The 15,406-nt window shown below is 44.3% G+C and overlaps 1 long non-coding RNA gene across 5 annotated transcripts in view; it reads left to right on the top strand.

Moving 5' to 3' along the window:
* The window catches only part of LOC111559413, a 31,984-nt gene extending 21,310 nt beyond the window's left edge, over positions 1-10,674 (top strand). For 4 of the 5 annotated variants that reach the window (XR_006585823.1, XR_006585826.1, XR_006585827.1 and 1 more), the window contains one exon: positions 9,597-10,674. This is a non-coding gene — a long non-coding RNA (uncharacterized LOC111559413). The remainder of the gene's footprint in view (positions 1-9,596) is intronic. The other variant, XR_006585825.1, reaches the window with a different exon arrangement.
* The last annotated feature ends 4,732 nt before the right edge of the window (positions 10,675-15,406 follow it).

Below are 15,406 nucleotides of genomic sequence, written 5' to 3' on the forward strand. Positions count from 1 at the left end.
AGGTAGGCCTCAGAAATACTCTCTTGTAGACACACTCACGCTTTGGAAATCGCATGGTGATGTTTCAGGTTCCATGCCAAGTGTTTCTGCACCTATTTTCGAACCCGTGTGCGTGTTGTAGTCAGACTTTGGAATTGGGTCCCATGGGGAGAGAGCCATAGCTATGGTTAGGGTTCGGACCAGGGACATCGACAGGGCTGAGGCGACACCAGTATCATGAATTCCATGGAGGACTGAGGTGACGGCACATGCACAGCTGTGGGCCTGCTGTAGAGTTAGTGTGATAGATAGGGTTAGGAGCAGGTTGAGGGCTAGGGTTAGGATTACGGTTAGGGTTAGGGTATGTCCCAGGAGACTCCAGGCACTGACCCCACATCAGAGCAACTGTCTCCCCGAAGGGCTGAGTGGAGTACACAAGGCAGGATGCCGGTCAGGATTAGTCTTTGAGTTCCAAGGCCAGACAAATGAATGGGTCACCCTTCAGGGAGGCCTCAGGAATCCTCTTGGGCAGCTGTAGCCAGGCCTTTGAAAGGACATGGTGATGTTCCAGGTTTTTTGCTGAGGCATTCTGTACCACTTCATGCACCCAGACATGTGGCGTTTTCAGACTTTGGTATTGGGTCCCCATGGGGAGAGACCTTAGCTAAATTTAGGGTTTGAATGAGTGACATCACCAGTGCCGATGCGAATCCAGTCTTGTGATCTCCATGGAGGGTTGAAGTGAGGGCCCTTGCGAAGGTGCAAGTCATGAGTAGGCTTTGAATTGAGATAGGGTTAGGGATCTGTTGAGATTTCTGGCTAGTGTTAGGGTTAGGGTTACTTCCCAGGGGGATCCAAGCGCTGACCACACAGCAGTGCAGTTGTCTCCCTGAATGGCTGAGTGAGGGCACAGTGGATCGTGCTTGTCAGGATTAATTTTTGGTTTCAATGTCCAGACAACTGTATGGGCCACTGGTCGGGTAGGCCTCAGGAATTCTCAGGGGAAGCTACAGTGGGGCTTGGAAACAAGACAGTGATGTTCCAGGTTCTATGCCAGGTGATCCTGCACCGCTTCAGGACCCCAGGCACGTGGGGTTGTCATACTTTGGTATTGGGTACCCATGGGGAGAGAGCCTTAGCTAGGGTTAGGGTTCGATCCAGGGACATCGCCAGTGTTGACGAGACCAGTCTCGTGACCTTCCTGGAGGGCTGAAGTGAGGGCCCATGTGACGGTGCGCTTCAAGTGTAGGGTTAGAGTTCGAGATAGGGTTTGGGTTCGCCTGAGGGTTCTGGTTAGAGTTTCTGTTAGGTTTAGGTGTCAGGAGCCTCCAGACACTGAACCCAAGGTAGTGCAGATGTTTCCCCGAAGGGCTGAGTGGAAGACACAAGGGAGGGTGCCGGTCATGATTAGCCTTTGGATTCTAGGCCACACATATATATGGGCCACCCTTCGGGTAGGCCTCAGTAAACCTCTCTTGCAGCTGCAGTCACCCTTAGAAAATGACTTACTGATGTTCCACCTTCCATGCCGAGTATTTCTGCACCGATTCTTGAACCCTTGAGCAGGCTGTTGTCAGACTTTGGAATTGGGTCCCCATGGTGAGAGATTCTTAGCTAGGGTTAGGATTCGGTCCAGGGAAATAGACCCAGCTCAAGCGACTCGAGTTTTGGGATCTCCCTCAAGGGCTGAAATGAGGGCACATGGGAGGGTGCATCTCAAGTGTATGGTTAGTGTTAGAGAATGGGTTAAGTGTAGGGTGAGTGTTACGATTAGGGTTATGTTTAGGGTTAGTGTTAGGTCCCAGGAGGCTCCAGGCACTGACACCACAGCAGAGCCTTTGTCTCCCCAAGGGCTTAGTGGGGGACACAAGGGAGGGTGCTGGTCAGGATTAGTCTTTGGGTTTCAAGGCCAGATGAATGTATGGGCCATCCTTTGGGTAGGCCTCAGGAATCCTCTTCTGCAGATGCAGTCACGCTTTGGAAATGACTTGGTGATGTTACATGCTCCATACCGAGTATTTCTGCACCGATTCTCGAACCTGTCTGCGTGGTATTGTCAGACTTTGGAATTGGGACCCCATGGGAAGAGAGGCTTAGCTAGGTTTAGGATTGGGTCCAGGGAAGTTGCCAGGGCTGAAGCGACACCAGTGTTGTTAATTCCATGGAAGATGAAGTGAGGGAAAATGTGTGGCTGTGAGTCCGCTATAGAGTTAGTGTGCTAGATAGGGTTAGGTGTAGGGTGAGGGTTATGGTTTGGGTCATGGATAGGGTTTGGGTTAGGTCACAGGCGACTCCAGGCACTGAACACACAGTAGACCAGTTGTCTCCCTGAAGGGTTGAGCACACTACACAAAGGAGGGTGCCGGTCAGCATTAGGCTTTGGGTTCCAAGGCCAGAAAAATGTTTTGGCCACCCTACACGTAGGCTTCAGGAATCCTCTCATGCAGCGGCAGTCGCGCTTTACAAATGACATGGTGAATTTCCATGTTCCATGCCGAGTATTTTTGCACTGATTGTCGATATCATGTGTGTGTTCTTGTCAGACTTGAAATTTATTCCACATGGGGAGAGAGCCTTAGCTAGGGTTAGGGTTCGGTCCTGGGAAGTCACCAGGGCTGAAGCGACTCCAGTTTCATGATCTTCCTAGAAGGCTGATTGAGGGCCCATGCGAAGTTTCAGGTGAAGTACAGGGTTAGGGTTAGAGATAGGGTTAAGTGTAGATTGAGGGATATGGTTTGGGTTACGGTTTCGGTTAGGGTTAGGTTCCAGGAGGCTCCAAGCACTGATTCCACAAGAGTGCCGTTGTCTCCCTGAGGGGCCAAGTGGTGTCCCCAGGGAGGGTGTCAGTCAGGATAAGTCTTGGGTTCCAATTCCAGACAAATGTATGGGAGACACTTCCGATATGCATCAGGAATCCTCTCGTGCAGCTGCAGTTGTGCTTTGGAAATGACGTAGTGATGTTCTACATTCCGTGCAGAGTATTTCTACACTGATCTCGAAACCGTGTGTTTGCTGTTGTCAGTCTTTGGAATTGGTTACCCAGGGGGTTAGCGCCTTAACCATGATTAGGGTTAGGTCCAGGGAAGTCGGCATGGCCGAAGCGACTCCAGGTTCGTGATCTCCCTCGAGGGCCGAATTGAGGGCCCAGCGATGATGCGGGTCAAGTGTAGGGTTAGAGTTCAAGATAGGATTAGGTTTCAGTTGAGGGTTCTGGTTAGGATTACGTTTAGGTTTAGGGTTAGAATTAGGTCCCAGGAGGCTCCAGGCACTGAAAGCACAGCAGTGCAGTTGTCTCCCCGCTGGGCTGAGTATACAAGGGAGGGTGCTAGTCAGCATTAGTCTTTTGGTTCCAAGGACTGACAACTCTATGGGTCACTGGTGTAGTATGCCTCAGGAATCCTATCAAGCAGCTGCAGCCAGGCCTTAGAAATCACATGGGGACCTTCCAGGTTCTTTCCCGAGTTATCCTGCACTGCTTCTGGAGTCCAGGCATGTGGTGTTGTCAGACTTCGGTATTGGTTCCACATGGGGAGAGAGCCTTAGCTAGGGTTAAGTTTCTGTCCCTGGACGTCGCCAGGTCCGAAGCGACTCCAGTCTCATGATATCCCTCCAGGGATGAAGTGAGAGCCCATGCGATGGTGATGGTCAAGTGGAGGGTTAGTGGTTGAGATAGGATTAGGTTTTGCTTGAAGGTTCTGGTTAGGCTTAGGTTTAGGGTAGTGTTAGGACCCAGGATTCTCCAGGCGCTGAACCCACAGCAGTGCAGTTGTCTTCCCAAAGGAATAAGGTGAGGGCACATGGTAGGGTGCTGGTCAGGATTAGTCTTGGGCTTCCAATACCACACAACTCTTTGGGCCACTGGTCAGTGAGGTCTCTGGAATCCTCTCGGGATGCCGCAGCCAGGTCTTTTAAAGGGCATGGTGTTGTTCCAGGTTCTATGCCGAGTGATCCTGCACTGCTTCTGGCCCCCAGGTGCGTGGTGTTGTCACACTTGGTTTTGGGTCCCCATGGGGAGAGAGCCTTAGCTAGGGTTACCTAGGGTTATGGTTCAGTCCAGGGACATTGCCATGGCTGAAGCGACTCCAGTCTCGTGATCTCCCTTGAGGGCTGAAGTGAGGGCCCATGCGACGGTGCGGGTCAAGTGTAGGGTTAGGGTTACAGATAGGGTTAGGTGAAGGTTGACGGTTATGTTTAAGGTTATGTTTAGGGTTAGGGTTAGGTCCCAGGAGTCTCTAGACACCCCACAGAAGAGCAATGTCTCCCCAAAGGTCTGAGTGGAGTACACAAGGGAAGGTGCCGGTCAGGATTAGTTTTTGGGTTCCAAAGCCAGACAAATATATGGGCCACCCTTCGGTTAGGCCTAAGAAGTCCTCTAGTGCAGCTGCCATAGCTCTTTGGAAATGACGTTGTGATATTACATGTTCCATGGCGAGTATTTCTCCACCGATTCTTGAATCCGTATGCATGCTGTTGTCAGACTTTGGAATTGGGTCCCCATGGGAAGAAGGCCTTACCTAGGGTTAGGGTTCGGTCCAGGGACATTGCCAGGGCCAAAGTGACACCAGTGTTGTGAATCCATGGAGGGTGATGTGAGGGCACATTCTTGGCTCTGGGTCTGTTTTAGAGTTATTGTGATAGATAGGGTCAGGTGTAGGGTGAGGGTTAGGGTTAGGGTTACGTCCCAGGAGGCTCCAGGTACTGAACCCACAGCAGAGGAGTTGTCTCCCTGAAGGTTTCAGTGGAGTACACAAGGGAGGGTGCCGGTCAGGATTAGTCTTTTGGTTCCATGGCCAGTCAAATGTGTGGGCCACCCTTCTGGTGGGGCTCAGGAATCCCCTCGTACAGCTGTCTCCCCGAAGTTGTCTCCCCGAACGGCTGAGTGGAATACACAAGGGAGGTTTCCAGTAAGGATTTGTCTTTGGGTACAAAGTCCAGACAAGTGTATGGAATGCTCTTTGTGTAGTACTCATAAATCCTCTGTTGTAGCTGCAGTCGTGCTTTGGATATGACATGATGATGTTCCATGTTGTGTTGAGTATTTCTGCACCGATTCTGGAACCCATGTATGTGCTGTTATCAGACTTTGGAATTGGGTCTCCATGGGGAGAGAGCCTTAGCTAGGGTCAGGGTTCGGTACAGGGACATCGCCAGGGCTGAAGCGATACCATTCTCGTGAATTCCATGGAGGGCTGAAATGTGGGCACATGGGCGGGTGTGGGTCTGGTTTAGCGTTAGTGTGAGAGTTTGTGTTAGGTTTAGGTGTAGCGTTAGGGTTACGTTTCTGTTTATGGTTGAGATTAGTTCCCAGGAGGTTGTAGACCCTGAACCTACAGCAGTGCAGTTGTCTCCCCGAAGGGCTGACTGGAGTGCAGAAGGAAGGGTACCGGTCAGCATTAGTCTTTGCATTCCACGGCCCCACACCTATATCCCCACTCTTTGATAGGCCTCAGGAATCCTCCTGTGCATCTGAAGCCCTGTTTTGGAAATGACATGGTGATGTTCCACGCTTCACACACAATTATCCTGCACCGCTTCTCAACCAATTGTGCCTGCTCTTGTCAGACTGTGGAAATTCGGTCTCCATATGCAGAAAGCCTTAGCTACAGTTAGGGTTTTGGCCAGGGAAATCTCCAGGGCTGAAGTGACACCGGTCCTGTGATCTCCCTGAATCGATGATATAAGGGCACATGCATGGTGCGAGTCAGGTGTAGGGTGAGTGTTAAAGATGAGGTGAGGTTTAGGTTCACGTGTATACTGTGGGTCACTGTTAAGATTAGGGCTTGGTCACAGGAGGCTCCTGGCACTATACCCCCAGTAGGGCCATTGTCACCCTACAAGGCTGAGTGGAGGGGTCTAAGGAGGGTCCCAGTCAGGTTGAGTTTTGGGTGCCAGTGCCACTCCTCGGTTAGACCTCAAGAAGTCCCCTGTGGAGCTCCTTCTGGTCTTTGGAAATGACATGATGATGTTCCAGGTTCCATGCCACGTAATCCTCCTCCGCTTCTGGGCCCCATGTCCGTCATGTCCTCAGACTTAGGAATTGGGTCCCCATTAGGAGAAAGCTTTTGCCAAGGTTTAGGTTCGTTCCATGGATGTTGCCAGGGCCAAAGTGACACCAGTGCCATGATCACCCTGAGGGCTGAATGAGGGTCCATGCGCGGGTGTGGGTCATGTGTAGGGTTAGGTTTAGAGTTGGGGTGAGGTTTAGTTTGAGCGGTATGTGAGTGTCACAGTTAAGGTTAGGGTTAGGTCCCAGGAAGCTCCGAGCGCTGAACCTCCGCAGTGTAGTGGTCTCCCCAGAGGATTGTGTGTGGGCCTCATCAGAATGGGCTGTTCAGGCTTAGTCTTTGTGTTCCAGGACAAGCCTCATGTGTGTGCCATCTTCAGTTGGTCCTCATCAGCCCTCTTGTGCTGCTCCATGCGGGCATTGGAAACGTCATGATGATGCTCAATTTTCCATGTCAAGTATTTCTGTACCGGTTTGGGCCATTTGTTTGTGATGTTCTCAGAGATAGGAATTGGGTCCCCATCTAGAAACATCCTTAACTAGGGTTAATGTTCTGACCAGGGACTTCACCAGTGTGGATGTGACACCATTCCTTTGTGTCGTGTGCGTTGGGTTAGGGTTTGGGATTGGGTTTGGTGTTAGGGGTTAGGGTTATGGTTAGGGTTGGTGTTAGGGGTTAGTGTTTGGGGTTAGCGTTAGGTTTATGCATTAGGATTATGTTTAGGGTTATGGTTAGTGTTTAATGTTATGGTTAAGGGTTAGGGTTTGGAGTTAGAGTTAGGTTTGGGCTTGGGTTAGGCTTAGGTTTAGGGTTATGGTTTGGGTTTGAGAGTTAGGGTAATGGTTAGATGGTGGGGTTAGTGTAAGTTGATAGCATTAGTGTTAGGGTTTGCGTTAGGTTTAGGGATAAGGTGAGGTCTAGGTCTAGGACTTGGGTTTGGGTTATGGGTGTGGATATTCGATTAGCAGTTAGCGTTAGGGTTAGTGTTAGAGTTTTATGGTTAGGGTTAGGGTTAGTTTTAGGTTTTATAGTTTTAGGGTTATCGGGTAAAGTTAGAGTATTAGGGTTAGGGTTTTAGGGTTAGAGTTATAGGGTTAGGGTTAGAGGTTTAGGCACAAGGTTACAGTAAGTTTAGGGTTTGTTAACTTTCTCTGTTCGGTAGGATTAGGTTTGGGTTTAGGCGTAGGGGTAGTGACAGGGTTTAGTCTCAGGGTTATGTTTAGGGTGAGCTGTTATGTTTAGGTGTTGGGATTTGGGATAATGTTAGGGTTAGGTCTAGGGCAAGAAGTAAGTAATGTTTGCACTCCCACTTGGAGCAGGGAGATGTTTATGTGTGGACACCGCCCTGCATCTTGGAGGGAATGTGTTCATTTTTTTCGCCCCTGTCTCTCTGCACTGGAGTTTGTTTTTGCCTTGCCCCATTCTTGCTTGTCTCTGGAATGTTTCACACCACGACCCTGCCTCTCTCGATATGATAGGATTTCATGTATTGCCTCATCCGTTTTTGATGCATCGGGTGCATAGTTTAATCTCTATATCATTTTTTTAATTTTAATTATTTTCTTCATTCTGTCCTTTGTGAGTTTTGTTTGTTGTCTTTTTTCTGGTTTTTATTTTATAAAATTATGGAGTTTACTTCAATGCTCGTTTTTTGTTTTTTGTTTTTTGTTTTTTTGTTTTTGTTTTTTTTTTTTCCTGAGGCAGACTTGTATTGTTATAAACTTCCCTGTTAGAACCAGTTTTCCTGCTTTACAGATGTTTGGATTGTTGTGTTTTCATTTTCATTTGTTTCCATGTTTTTTTTGGATTTTCTCTTTGATTTGTTGGTTGAGCCATTGATTGTTTAGTCGCATGTTATTTAACTTCCATGGTTTTGTGCCTTTTCCAGATCTTTTTTCTTGTTGTAGACTTCTAGTTTCATAGCATTGTGGTCTGAAAAGACACATGGTATGGTGTCGATTGGTTTGATTTTGTTTTGGCTTATTTTATGACCTAATATTTTATCGAGTGTGGGGAATTTTCTATGTGCACGTGAAACGAATGTGTATTGTGCTGTTTTAGGATGGAATGTCTAAAATATATCGGCTAAGTCCATCTGGTCTCCTCTATCATTCAAAGTCTCTACTTCCCTGTTGATTTTCTGATGGAAATATCTCTCCATTGATGTCATTGGGGTGTTAAAGTGCCCTACTATTATTGAATGACTATGAATTCTTTAGTTTTGTTCTGCTTTGTGTATTTGGGTGCTCTTAGGTTGAGCGCATATATGTTTACAATTGTTCTATCTTTTTGTTGCGTTGTATCTTTTATTATTATAGTGTCCTTCTTTGTCTCTTGTTACAGTTTTATTTTTAAATCTATTTTGTCTGATAAAGGTACTGCTACTGCAGATTTCTTTTGAAACCTTAGTTCTCTAATTTCTCTCTTGTAGGTAGAAGATAGATGGGTCCTATATATTTACTCATTCTATCACCCAGTGCCTTTTATTATGAATACAGAGAGCACAGGCATGGGAGGGCGGGGTGGGGGGAAAGAGGGAAGAGAGAGATAGAGAGAGTGGGAGAGAGAGAATGAGAATGAGAATGAATCCTCACCAAGTTCCATGCTCAGTGCAGAGCCCAGTAGGGACTCAATCCCATGATCCTGCGATAATAGCCTGAACCGAAATCAAGAGTCGAAATCTCAAGCGATTGAGCCATCCAGTTGCCCCTATCTGTCACCCAGTGCCTTTGATTTGAGCATTTATTCTGTTTCTATTCAAAGTAATTGATAGACATGTACTTGTCCTATTATTACTTGATATTGGTTATTTCTGATTTTTTCTGATCCTTTGTTCTCTTTCTCTTTTTTTGATTTGCTGGGTTTCTTCACAGTTTCACAGTTGAAATTGTTTGTCTTTATACTCTGCATATGTACTAGTAGTGTTTGATTTGTGGGTATTATTAGGTTTGTACCTAACCACTTCTGTATATAGGAGTCTATATTAAGTTGATAGTTGTTTAAGTTTGAACCAGTTGTTTACTCCTCTCCTCCCCGTGTTGTAGCTATGTAGTGTTCCTATTTCGAAACCATTCATATTGTGAATACCTTGACTGATGTTTTACAGATATACTCATTTTCATTGCTTTTGCGTTTCACACTTTAATATTGTCACTTTAGGTGTTTCTTTCCCACTTAAAGAGTCCCCTTTAACATTTCTTGCAGGGGTGGTTTGTTGATTGTGAACTCGCTTAGTATTTATTTGGGAACCTCTTGATCTTCCTTCCATCTGAATGATAGTTTGCTAGATAGACTCTCTTTGGCTGCAGATGTTTTCCATTCGGCACCTTTACCAAACTGTGCTGCTCACTTACGGTTTCAAAGTTTCTTCTGAAATACATCCAGTGATAACTTTATGGGGTTTCCCTTGTAGGTAACTGTCAACTTTTGTTTTCTTGCTGTGAAAAGTTTTCTTTATCACGACATTTTGGGTATTAATTACTATACGACTTGCTTCTGTTGAATATAATGGGGGTTCTTTGTGCCTCCTGCTCTGGATCTGTTTCCTTCCGCACATTAGGGAAGTTTTCATTTATTGTGTCTTCAAATACATTTTCTGGTTCTATTTCTCAGAATTCTCAGAATGAGAAATAGGACAGGAAAGACCTATTGAAGCTTCTCTGATGAGTCACTGGATTTGCATGCGTGGAGGATAGATTTGAGACTCAAATGAACAACCTACCTTTAACTTCTAAGAACTAGAAGAAAAAAACAATCTATGCCCAATGTTCTCAAAAGGGAGAAATTAATCCATATGAGAGTGGGAACCAATGAAACAGACCATGAAATCAATAGAAAACATGAAGAAGACCAACAGTGGGTTTTCAGAAGAGTGAAACAAAATTGTCAGCGCTATACATAGACTATGCTAAGACATAAAGAGGACCAAATTCAAAAGAATTACACATAAAAGAGAAGATACTATGCCTTATACCAAAGAAACATAAAGCAGACAAAGTGGCAACTATGGCCAAATTAGATTACATAAAAGTACCTACCTAGAAGAAATGGATAGGTTCTTAGAAACACACAACCTACCAAGATTGTATCAGGAAGATATAGAAGGTTTGCACAGACCCATTAAAGGAAGACTGTATCAATACAAAAAGATAACCAATGTAAGTAAATTGAATCAGTAATCGAAGTTCTGCCAAGGAAGAAAACCCCAGGACCAGGTGGATTCATTGGTGAATTTAACCAAACGTTTGTAGAAGAACTAACAGCAGTCCTCTCACTGATTCAAAAGGAATGAACACCACCAAACTCATTTCATGAGACTGGAATTACCCTGGTAAGAAGCCAGAAAGGATACTACCTGAACAGAAATCTATAGGCCAGTATCCTCGTGATGAATATAGATGAATAATTCCCAGTAACATGCAGGCAAACCAAATTCAGGATCACATGAAAAGAATCATTGACCGTGATGAAGGGTTTTTTTCCTGTAAAGGCAGGATGTTTCAGAAATGCAAATCAATAAATGTGATCCCTCACAAAATTGAATGAAATAAAAACCAACCAGAAACCAGACTCTTAACTATAAATAGCAAATGGAGGGTTACTATAAGTGAGGTGGGCAGGGGCATGGGTTAAATGGGTGATGGGCTATGGAGGGCGCTAGCAGTGAGGATCACTGGGTGTTGTATGTAAGTGATGGATGACTACATTCTATACCTGAAATTAACATACACTGTATGTTAACCAATTGGAATTTAAATAAAAACTTGAAAAAATAAATACTAAAGAAAAGCATACATAAATTTAAACTAAACTAAATAATTTTATTTTATTTTTTTTTCAATATATGAAGATTATTGTCAAATTGGTTTCCATACAACATCCAGTGCTCATCCCAAAATGTGCCCTCCTCAATACCCATCACCCACCCTCCCCTCCCTCCCACCCCCCATCAAACCTCAGTTTGTTCTCAGTTTTTAAGAGTCTCTTATGCTTTGGCTCTCTTCCAGGCTAACCTCTTTTTTTTTTTTCCTTCCCCTCCCCCATGGGTTTCTGTTAAGTTTCTCAGGATCTACATAAGTGTGAAACCATATGGTATCTGTCTTTCTCTGTATGGCTTATTTCACTTAGCATCACACTCTCCAGTTCCATCCCTCTTGCTACAAAGGGCCATATTTCATTCTTTCTCATTGCCACGTAGTACTCCATTGTGTATATAAACCACAATTTCTTTATCCATTCATCAGTTGATGGACATTTAGGTTCTTTCAAAAATTTGGCTATTGTTGAGAGTGCTGCTATAAACATTGGGGTACAAGTGACCCTATGCATCAGTACTCCTATATCCCTTGGGTAAATTCCTAGAAGTGCTATTGCTGGGTCATAGGGTAGGTCTATTTTTAATTTTTTGAGGAGCCTCCACATTGTTTTCCAGAGTGGCTGCACCAATTTGTACTCCCACCAAGAGTGCAAGAGGGTTCCCGTTTCTCCACATCCTCTCCAGCATCTATAGTCTCCTGATTTGTTCATTTTGGCCACTCTGACTGGCGTGAGGTGATATCTGAATGTGGTTTTGATTTGTATTTCCCTGATGAGGAGCGACGTTGAGCATCTTTTCATGTGCCTGTTGGCCATCTGGATGTCTTCTTTAGAGAAGTGTCTATTCATGGTTTCTGACCATTTCTTCACTGGATTACTTGTTTTTCGGGTGTGGAGTTTGGTGAGCTCTTTATAGATTTTGGATACTAGCCCTTTGTCCGATATGTCATTTGCAAATATCTTTTCCCGTTCCGTTGGTTGCCTTTTAGTTTTGTTGGTTGTTTCCTTTGCTGTGCAGAAGCTTTTTATCTTCATAAGGTCCCAGTAGTTCATTTTTGCTTTTAATTCCCTTGCCTTTGGGGATGTGTCAAGTAAGAAATTGCTACGGCTGAGGTCAGAGAGGTCTTTTCCTGCTTTCTCCTCTAGGGTTTGGATGGTTTCCTGTCTCACATTCAGATCCTTTATCCATTTTGAGTTTATTTTTGTGAATGGTGTGAGAGAGTGGTCTAGTTTCAATCTTCTGCATGTTGCTGTCCAGTTCTCCCAGCATCATTTGTTAAAGAGACTGTCTTTTTTCCATTGGATAATCTCTCCTGCTTTGTTAAAGATTAGTTTGCCATATGTTTACAATAGCATCAAAAAAAATAAAATTTATTGGAATAAATTTAGCCAAGGAGGTGAAAGATCTCTACAGAAAACTACAAAACCTGTGTGTAGAAATGGAAGAAATTCAATTTGCATGGAAGAAACAGAACACACAAGTCAGTGAAAAGCCACCCCATGTCCATCTGAAGGAGGAATTAATACAGATACAATGTCCATACTACTCAAAGCCCTCTAGAGATTCAGTGCTATCTCTATCAAGACTCTGATGCAATTTTTATGCAATTAGAAACACATACCCTCAAATGTATTTGGAACCACAAAAAGACCCAAAGTAGCCAATGCAAGAAAGGACAAAATAGGAGGCATCATACTTCTTGATTTCAAGTTTCATTCTAAGACAAAGAAGTCACTGTTATGTCACTGGCATAAGCACACACACACAAGACAATGGAACGGAAACTGAGAGCCCAATCTAAACCCATGCATGCACAGTCAACTCGTATTTGCCAAGGGAGTCAAAAATACACAGTGGAGAAGAATAGTCTCTTGAATAACTGGTGCTGGGAAAATTGGATATTCACATGTATAAGAATAAAGGTTAGCACCGTATGTTACACCACTCCCTAAAGACTGAGAGGAAGAAACATAGAGAGATGTGGTTATAGAGAAACAGTGACAAAGAGGAAGTACAAAGAGGAAGGTAGACACCTGCTCGAGGTATGTGGATGGCGTTAGATGCGTCAGGGGAGAGGGGATGTATGAGGTGGCTCTGAGTGCTGGGGCAGAAAGGGCTTGTATCATGGGCACCAGAGTTCCATGACCCCAAGACTCCAACATCCCTGGGTCCAAGCTCTGCAGAAGCCATTGGAATTGGACAGATGGGTATCCCTCATTTCTTCTGGAATTGTGAGGCTCAGCCTCATGATCTGTCATGGAGAGGGATGTCTTGAGGGAGATTGTGCCGCTCTTTGGCAGGTATACTCCAAGTCTGCCCTGTGGGGAGGTGTCCTGGGGCCATCTCTCTCACTGCCCCAGGCCCTGTTGGATTTCCCCCCTCCCCCACCAGCTGGCCTTCCTCAAGTTCTGAACCCAGGCATCAGGCATCATGTTGTCCCCAGGTCCTGAAGTCTGTACCTGGCAGAGGTGGACTGCTGATATTGATTTAAAAAATTGACAATAAGGTCCATATCCTCCCTCTGGGACTAGCGGTGTGCATCCCAATCGTGGGTTGCTATCCTCCTGTCCACAACTAATCTGAGGATTCCAGAAGGTAGGTGAACACTATAAAACATTCTAGTCTTCTCTTACATCAAATTCAAAGACATTTTCTTGTCCCAAGTTTCTTTTAATTCTGAAGAGTGGCAATTAGTAATTGAAGGCATAATGGTCCTATAGGATATTTACCTATATGACTGGTGGACATTATTTCATCCATCCGTGTCCCTAAAGCACATTTCATTGGAAATATTAGCCAAGGATACATACTGTAAATTCACAACTGATGTGTAGCGCCCTGTAAGTTGCATTCTGACCTTGTCACATATGTGTCATCAAAGTTATTATTAGTGACTTTTCAGATAAGCTCTCCACATCAAGATGGTGATGTTAGAGAATGTGGTATAAATGGAATTTCACATATTCCAAATTAGGAATTATTTTTCATTTTTAATGGTTCTTTTTTCTTTTTTTGAGAGAGCCTGAGCTGGGGAGGGGGGAGAGAGTGGGAGATACCGAATCTGAAGCAGGCTCGAGGCTCTGAGCTCTCAGGACAGAGCCTGACGCGGGTCTCAAACTCATGGACTGCAAGATCACAACTTGCGTCAAAGTCGGACGCTTAACCGACTAAGCCATCCAAGGGTTTTAGTTTTGTTGATTATTTCCTAGGTGACAGAAGGTTTTAATTTTTATGAAGTCTCATTATTTTTGCTTGTGTTTCCCTTACCTCTAGAGAGATATCTGCAAAGACATTTGCACAGGCAATGTCAAAGAAGATACTACCCGTGTTATCCTCTCGGATTTTTATGGTTTCAGGTTTCACATATAGGTCTTTATCCGTGTTGGATTTATTTTTGTGTATGTTGTAAGAAAGTGGTCCATTGTAGTTTTTGTTTTGTTTTGCAGGATGCTGTCCAGTTTTTCCAAAACCATTTGTTGAGGAGCCTTTTTTTAAGTTTATTTACTTAGTTTTGAGAGAGAAAGAGCATGCAGAAGAGGAGCAGAGAGAAATGGAGACAGAGAATCCCACGCATGCTCTGCACTGCCCTGAGATCATAACCTGAGCTGAATTAACAATCACACGCTTTGTTGACTGAGCCACCCCTGTGTCCCAAGACTATCTTTTTTTCCATTGGATGTTCTTTCCTGCTTTGTTGAGAATTAATTGACCATATAGGTGTGAGTTCATTTCTGCGTTTCTATTCTATTGATCTATGCCTCTGTGCTTTGTTGTTGTTGTTTTGTCAGTACCATACTGTTCTGATCAGTACAGCTTTGTAATATAACCTAAAGTCTGGAATTGTGATGTCTCCAGCTTTGCTTTTCTTCTACAAGTTTGTTTTGGCTGTTTGGGGACTTTTGTTAATCCATACAAATTTTGAGATTATTTGTTCTTGTTCTGTCACAAATGTTTTTGTTAGTGTGATAGGGATTGCATTATATGTGTAGATTGTTTTGAGGCGTGTAGACATTTTAACAGTATTTTGTGCTTCCCATCCATGAACATGAAATGTATTCCATTTCTTTGTGTCCTCTTCCATTTCTTTCATCAGTGTTTCATAGACTTTAGAGTACAGGTCTTTCAATTCTTTGGTTAGGTTTATTCCTGGTTTCTTGTGGTATTTGTGAGCCTGCCAATGGGATTGATCCCTTACTTTCTCTCTGTGTTAATTCATGATTTGTGTTAGAAATGCAGTACATCTATGTTCCTTGATTTCTGTATATTATGACTCGTGGAATTCATATATCAATTCTAGCAGTTTTTAAGGGAATCTTTCATACTTTTTATAGAACATATCATGTCAGTTCCAAATAGCAAAAGTGCTACTTCTCCTTGCCGATTTGGATGCCTCTTATTTCTTTTTGTTGTCTGAGTGCTGTGGTTAGGGTTTCCCGTACTATGTGGAATAACAGTGGTGAGAGGGGTCATCCCTGTTTTGTCCCTGACCTTGGAGGAAATTTTTTCAATTTTTCCCCATTGAGGATGAGATGAGCTGTGGGTTTTTCCTAGATGACCTTTATTATGTGCAGCAAGGTTGACTCTCAATGTACACTGCTGAGGGGTT

Source organism: Felis catus, chromosome D1 (genome assembly GCF_018350175.1).
Source record: "Felis catus isolate Fca126 chromosome D1, F.catus_Fca126_mat1.0, whole genome shotgun sequence".
In the NCBI taxonomy this organism is placed as follows: Eukaryota; Metazoa; Chordata; class Mammalia; order Carnivora; family Felidae; genus Felis; species Felis catus.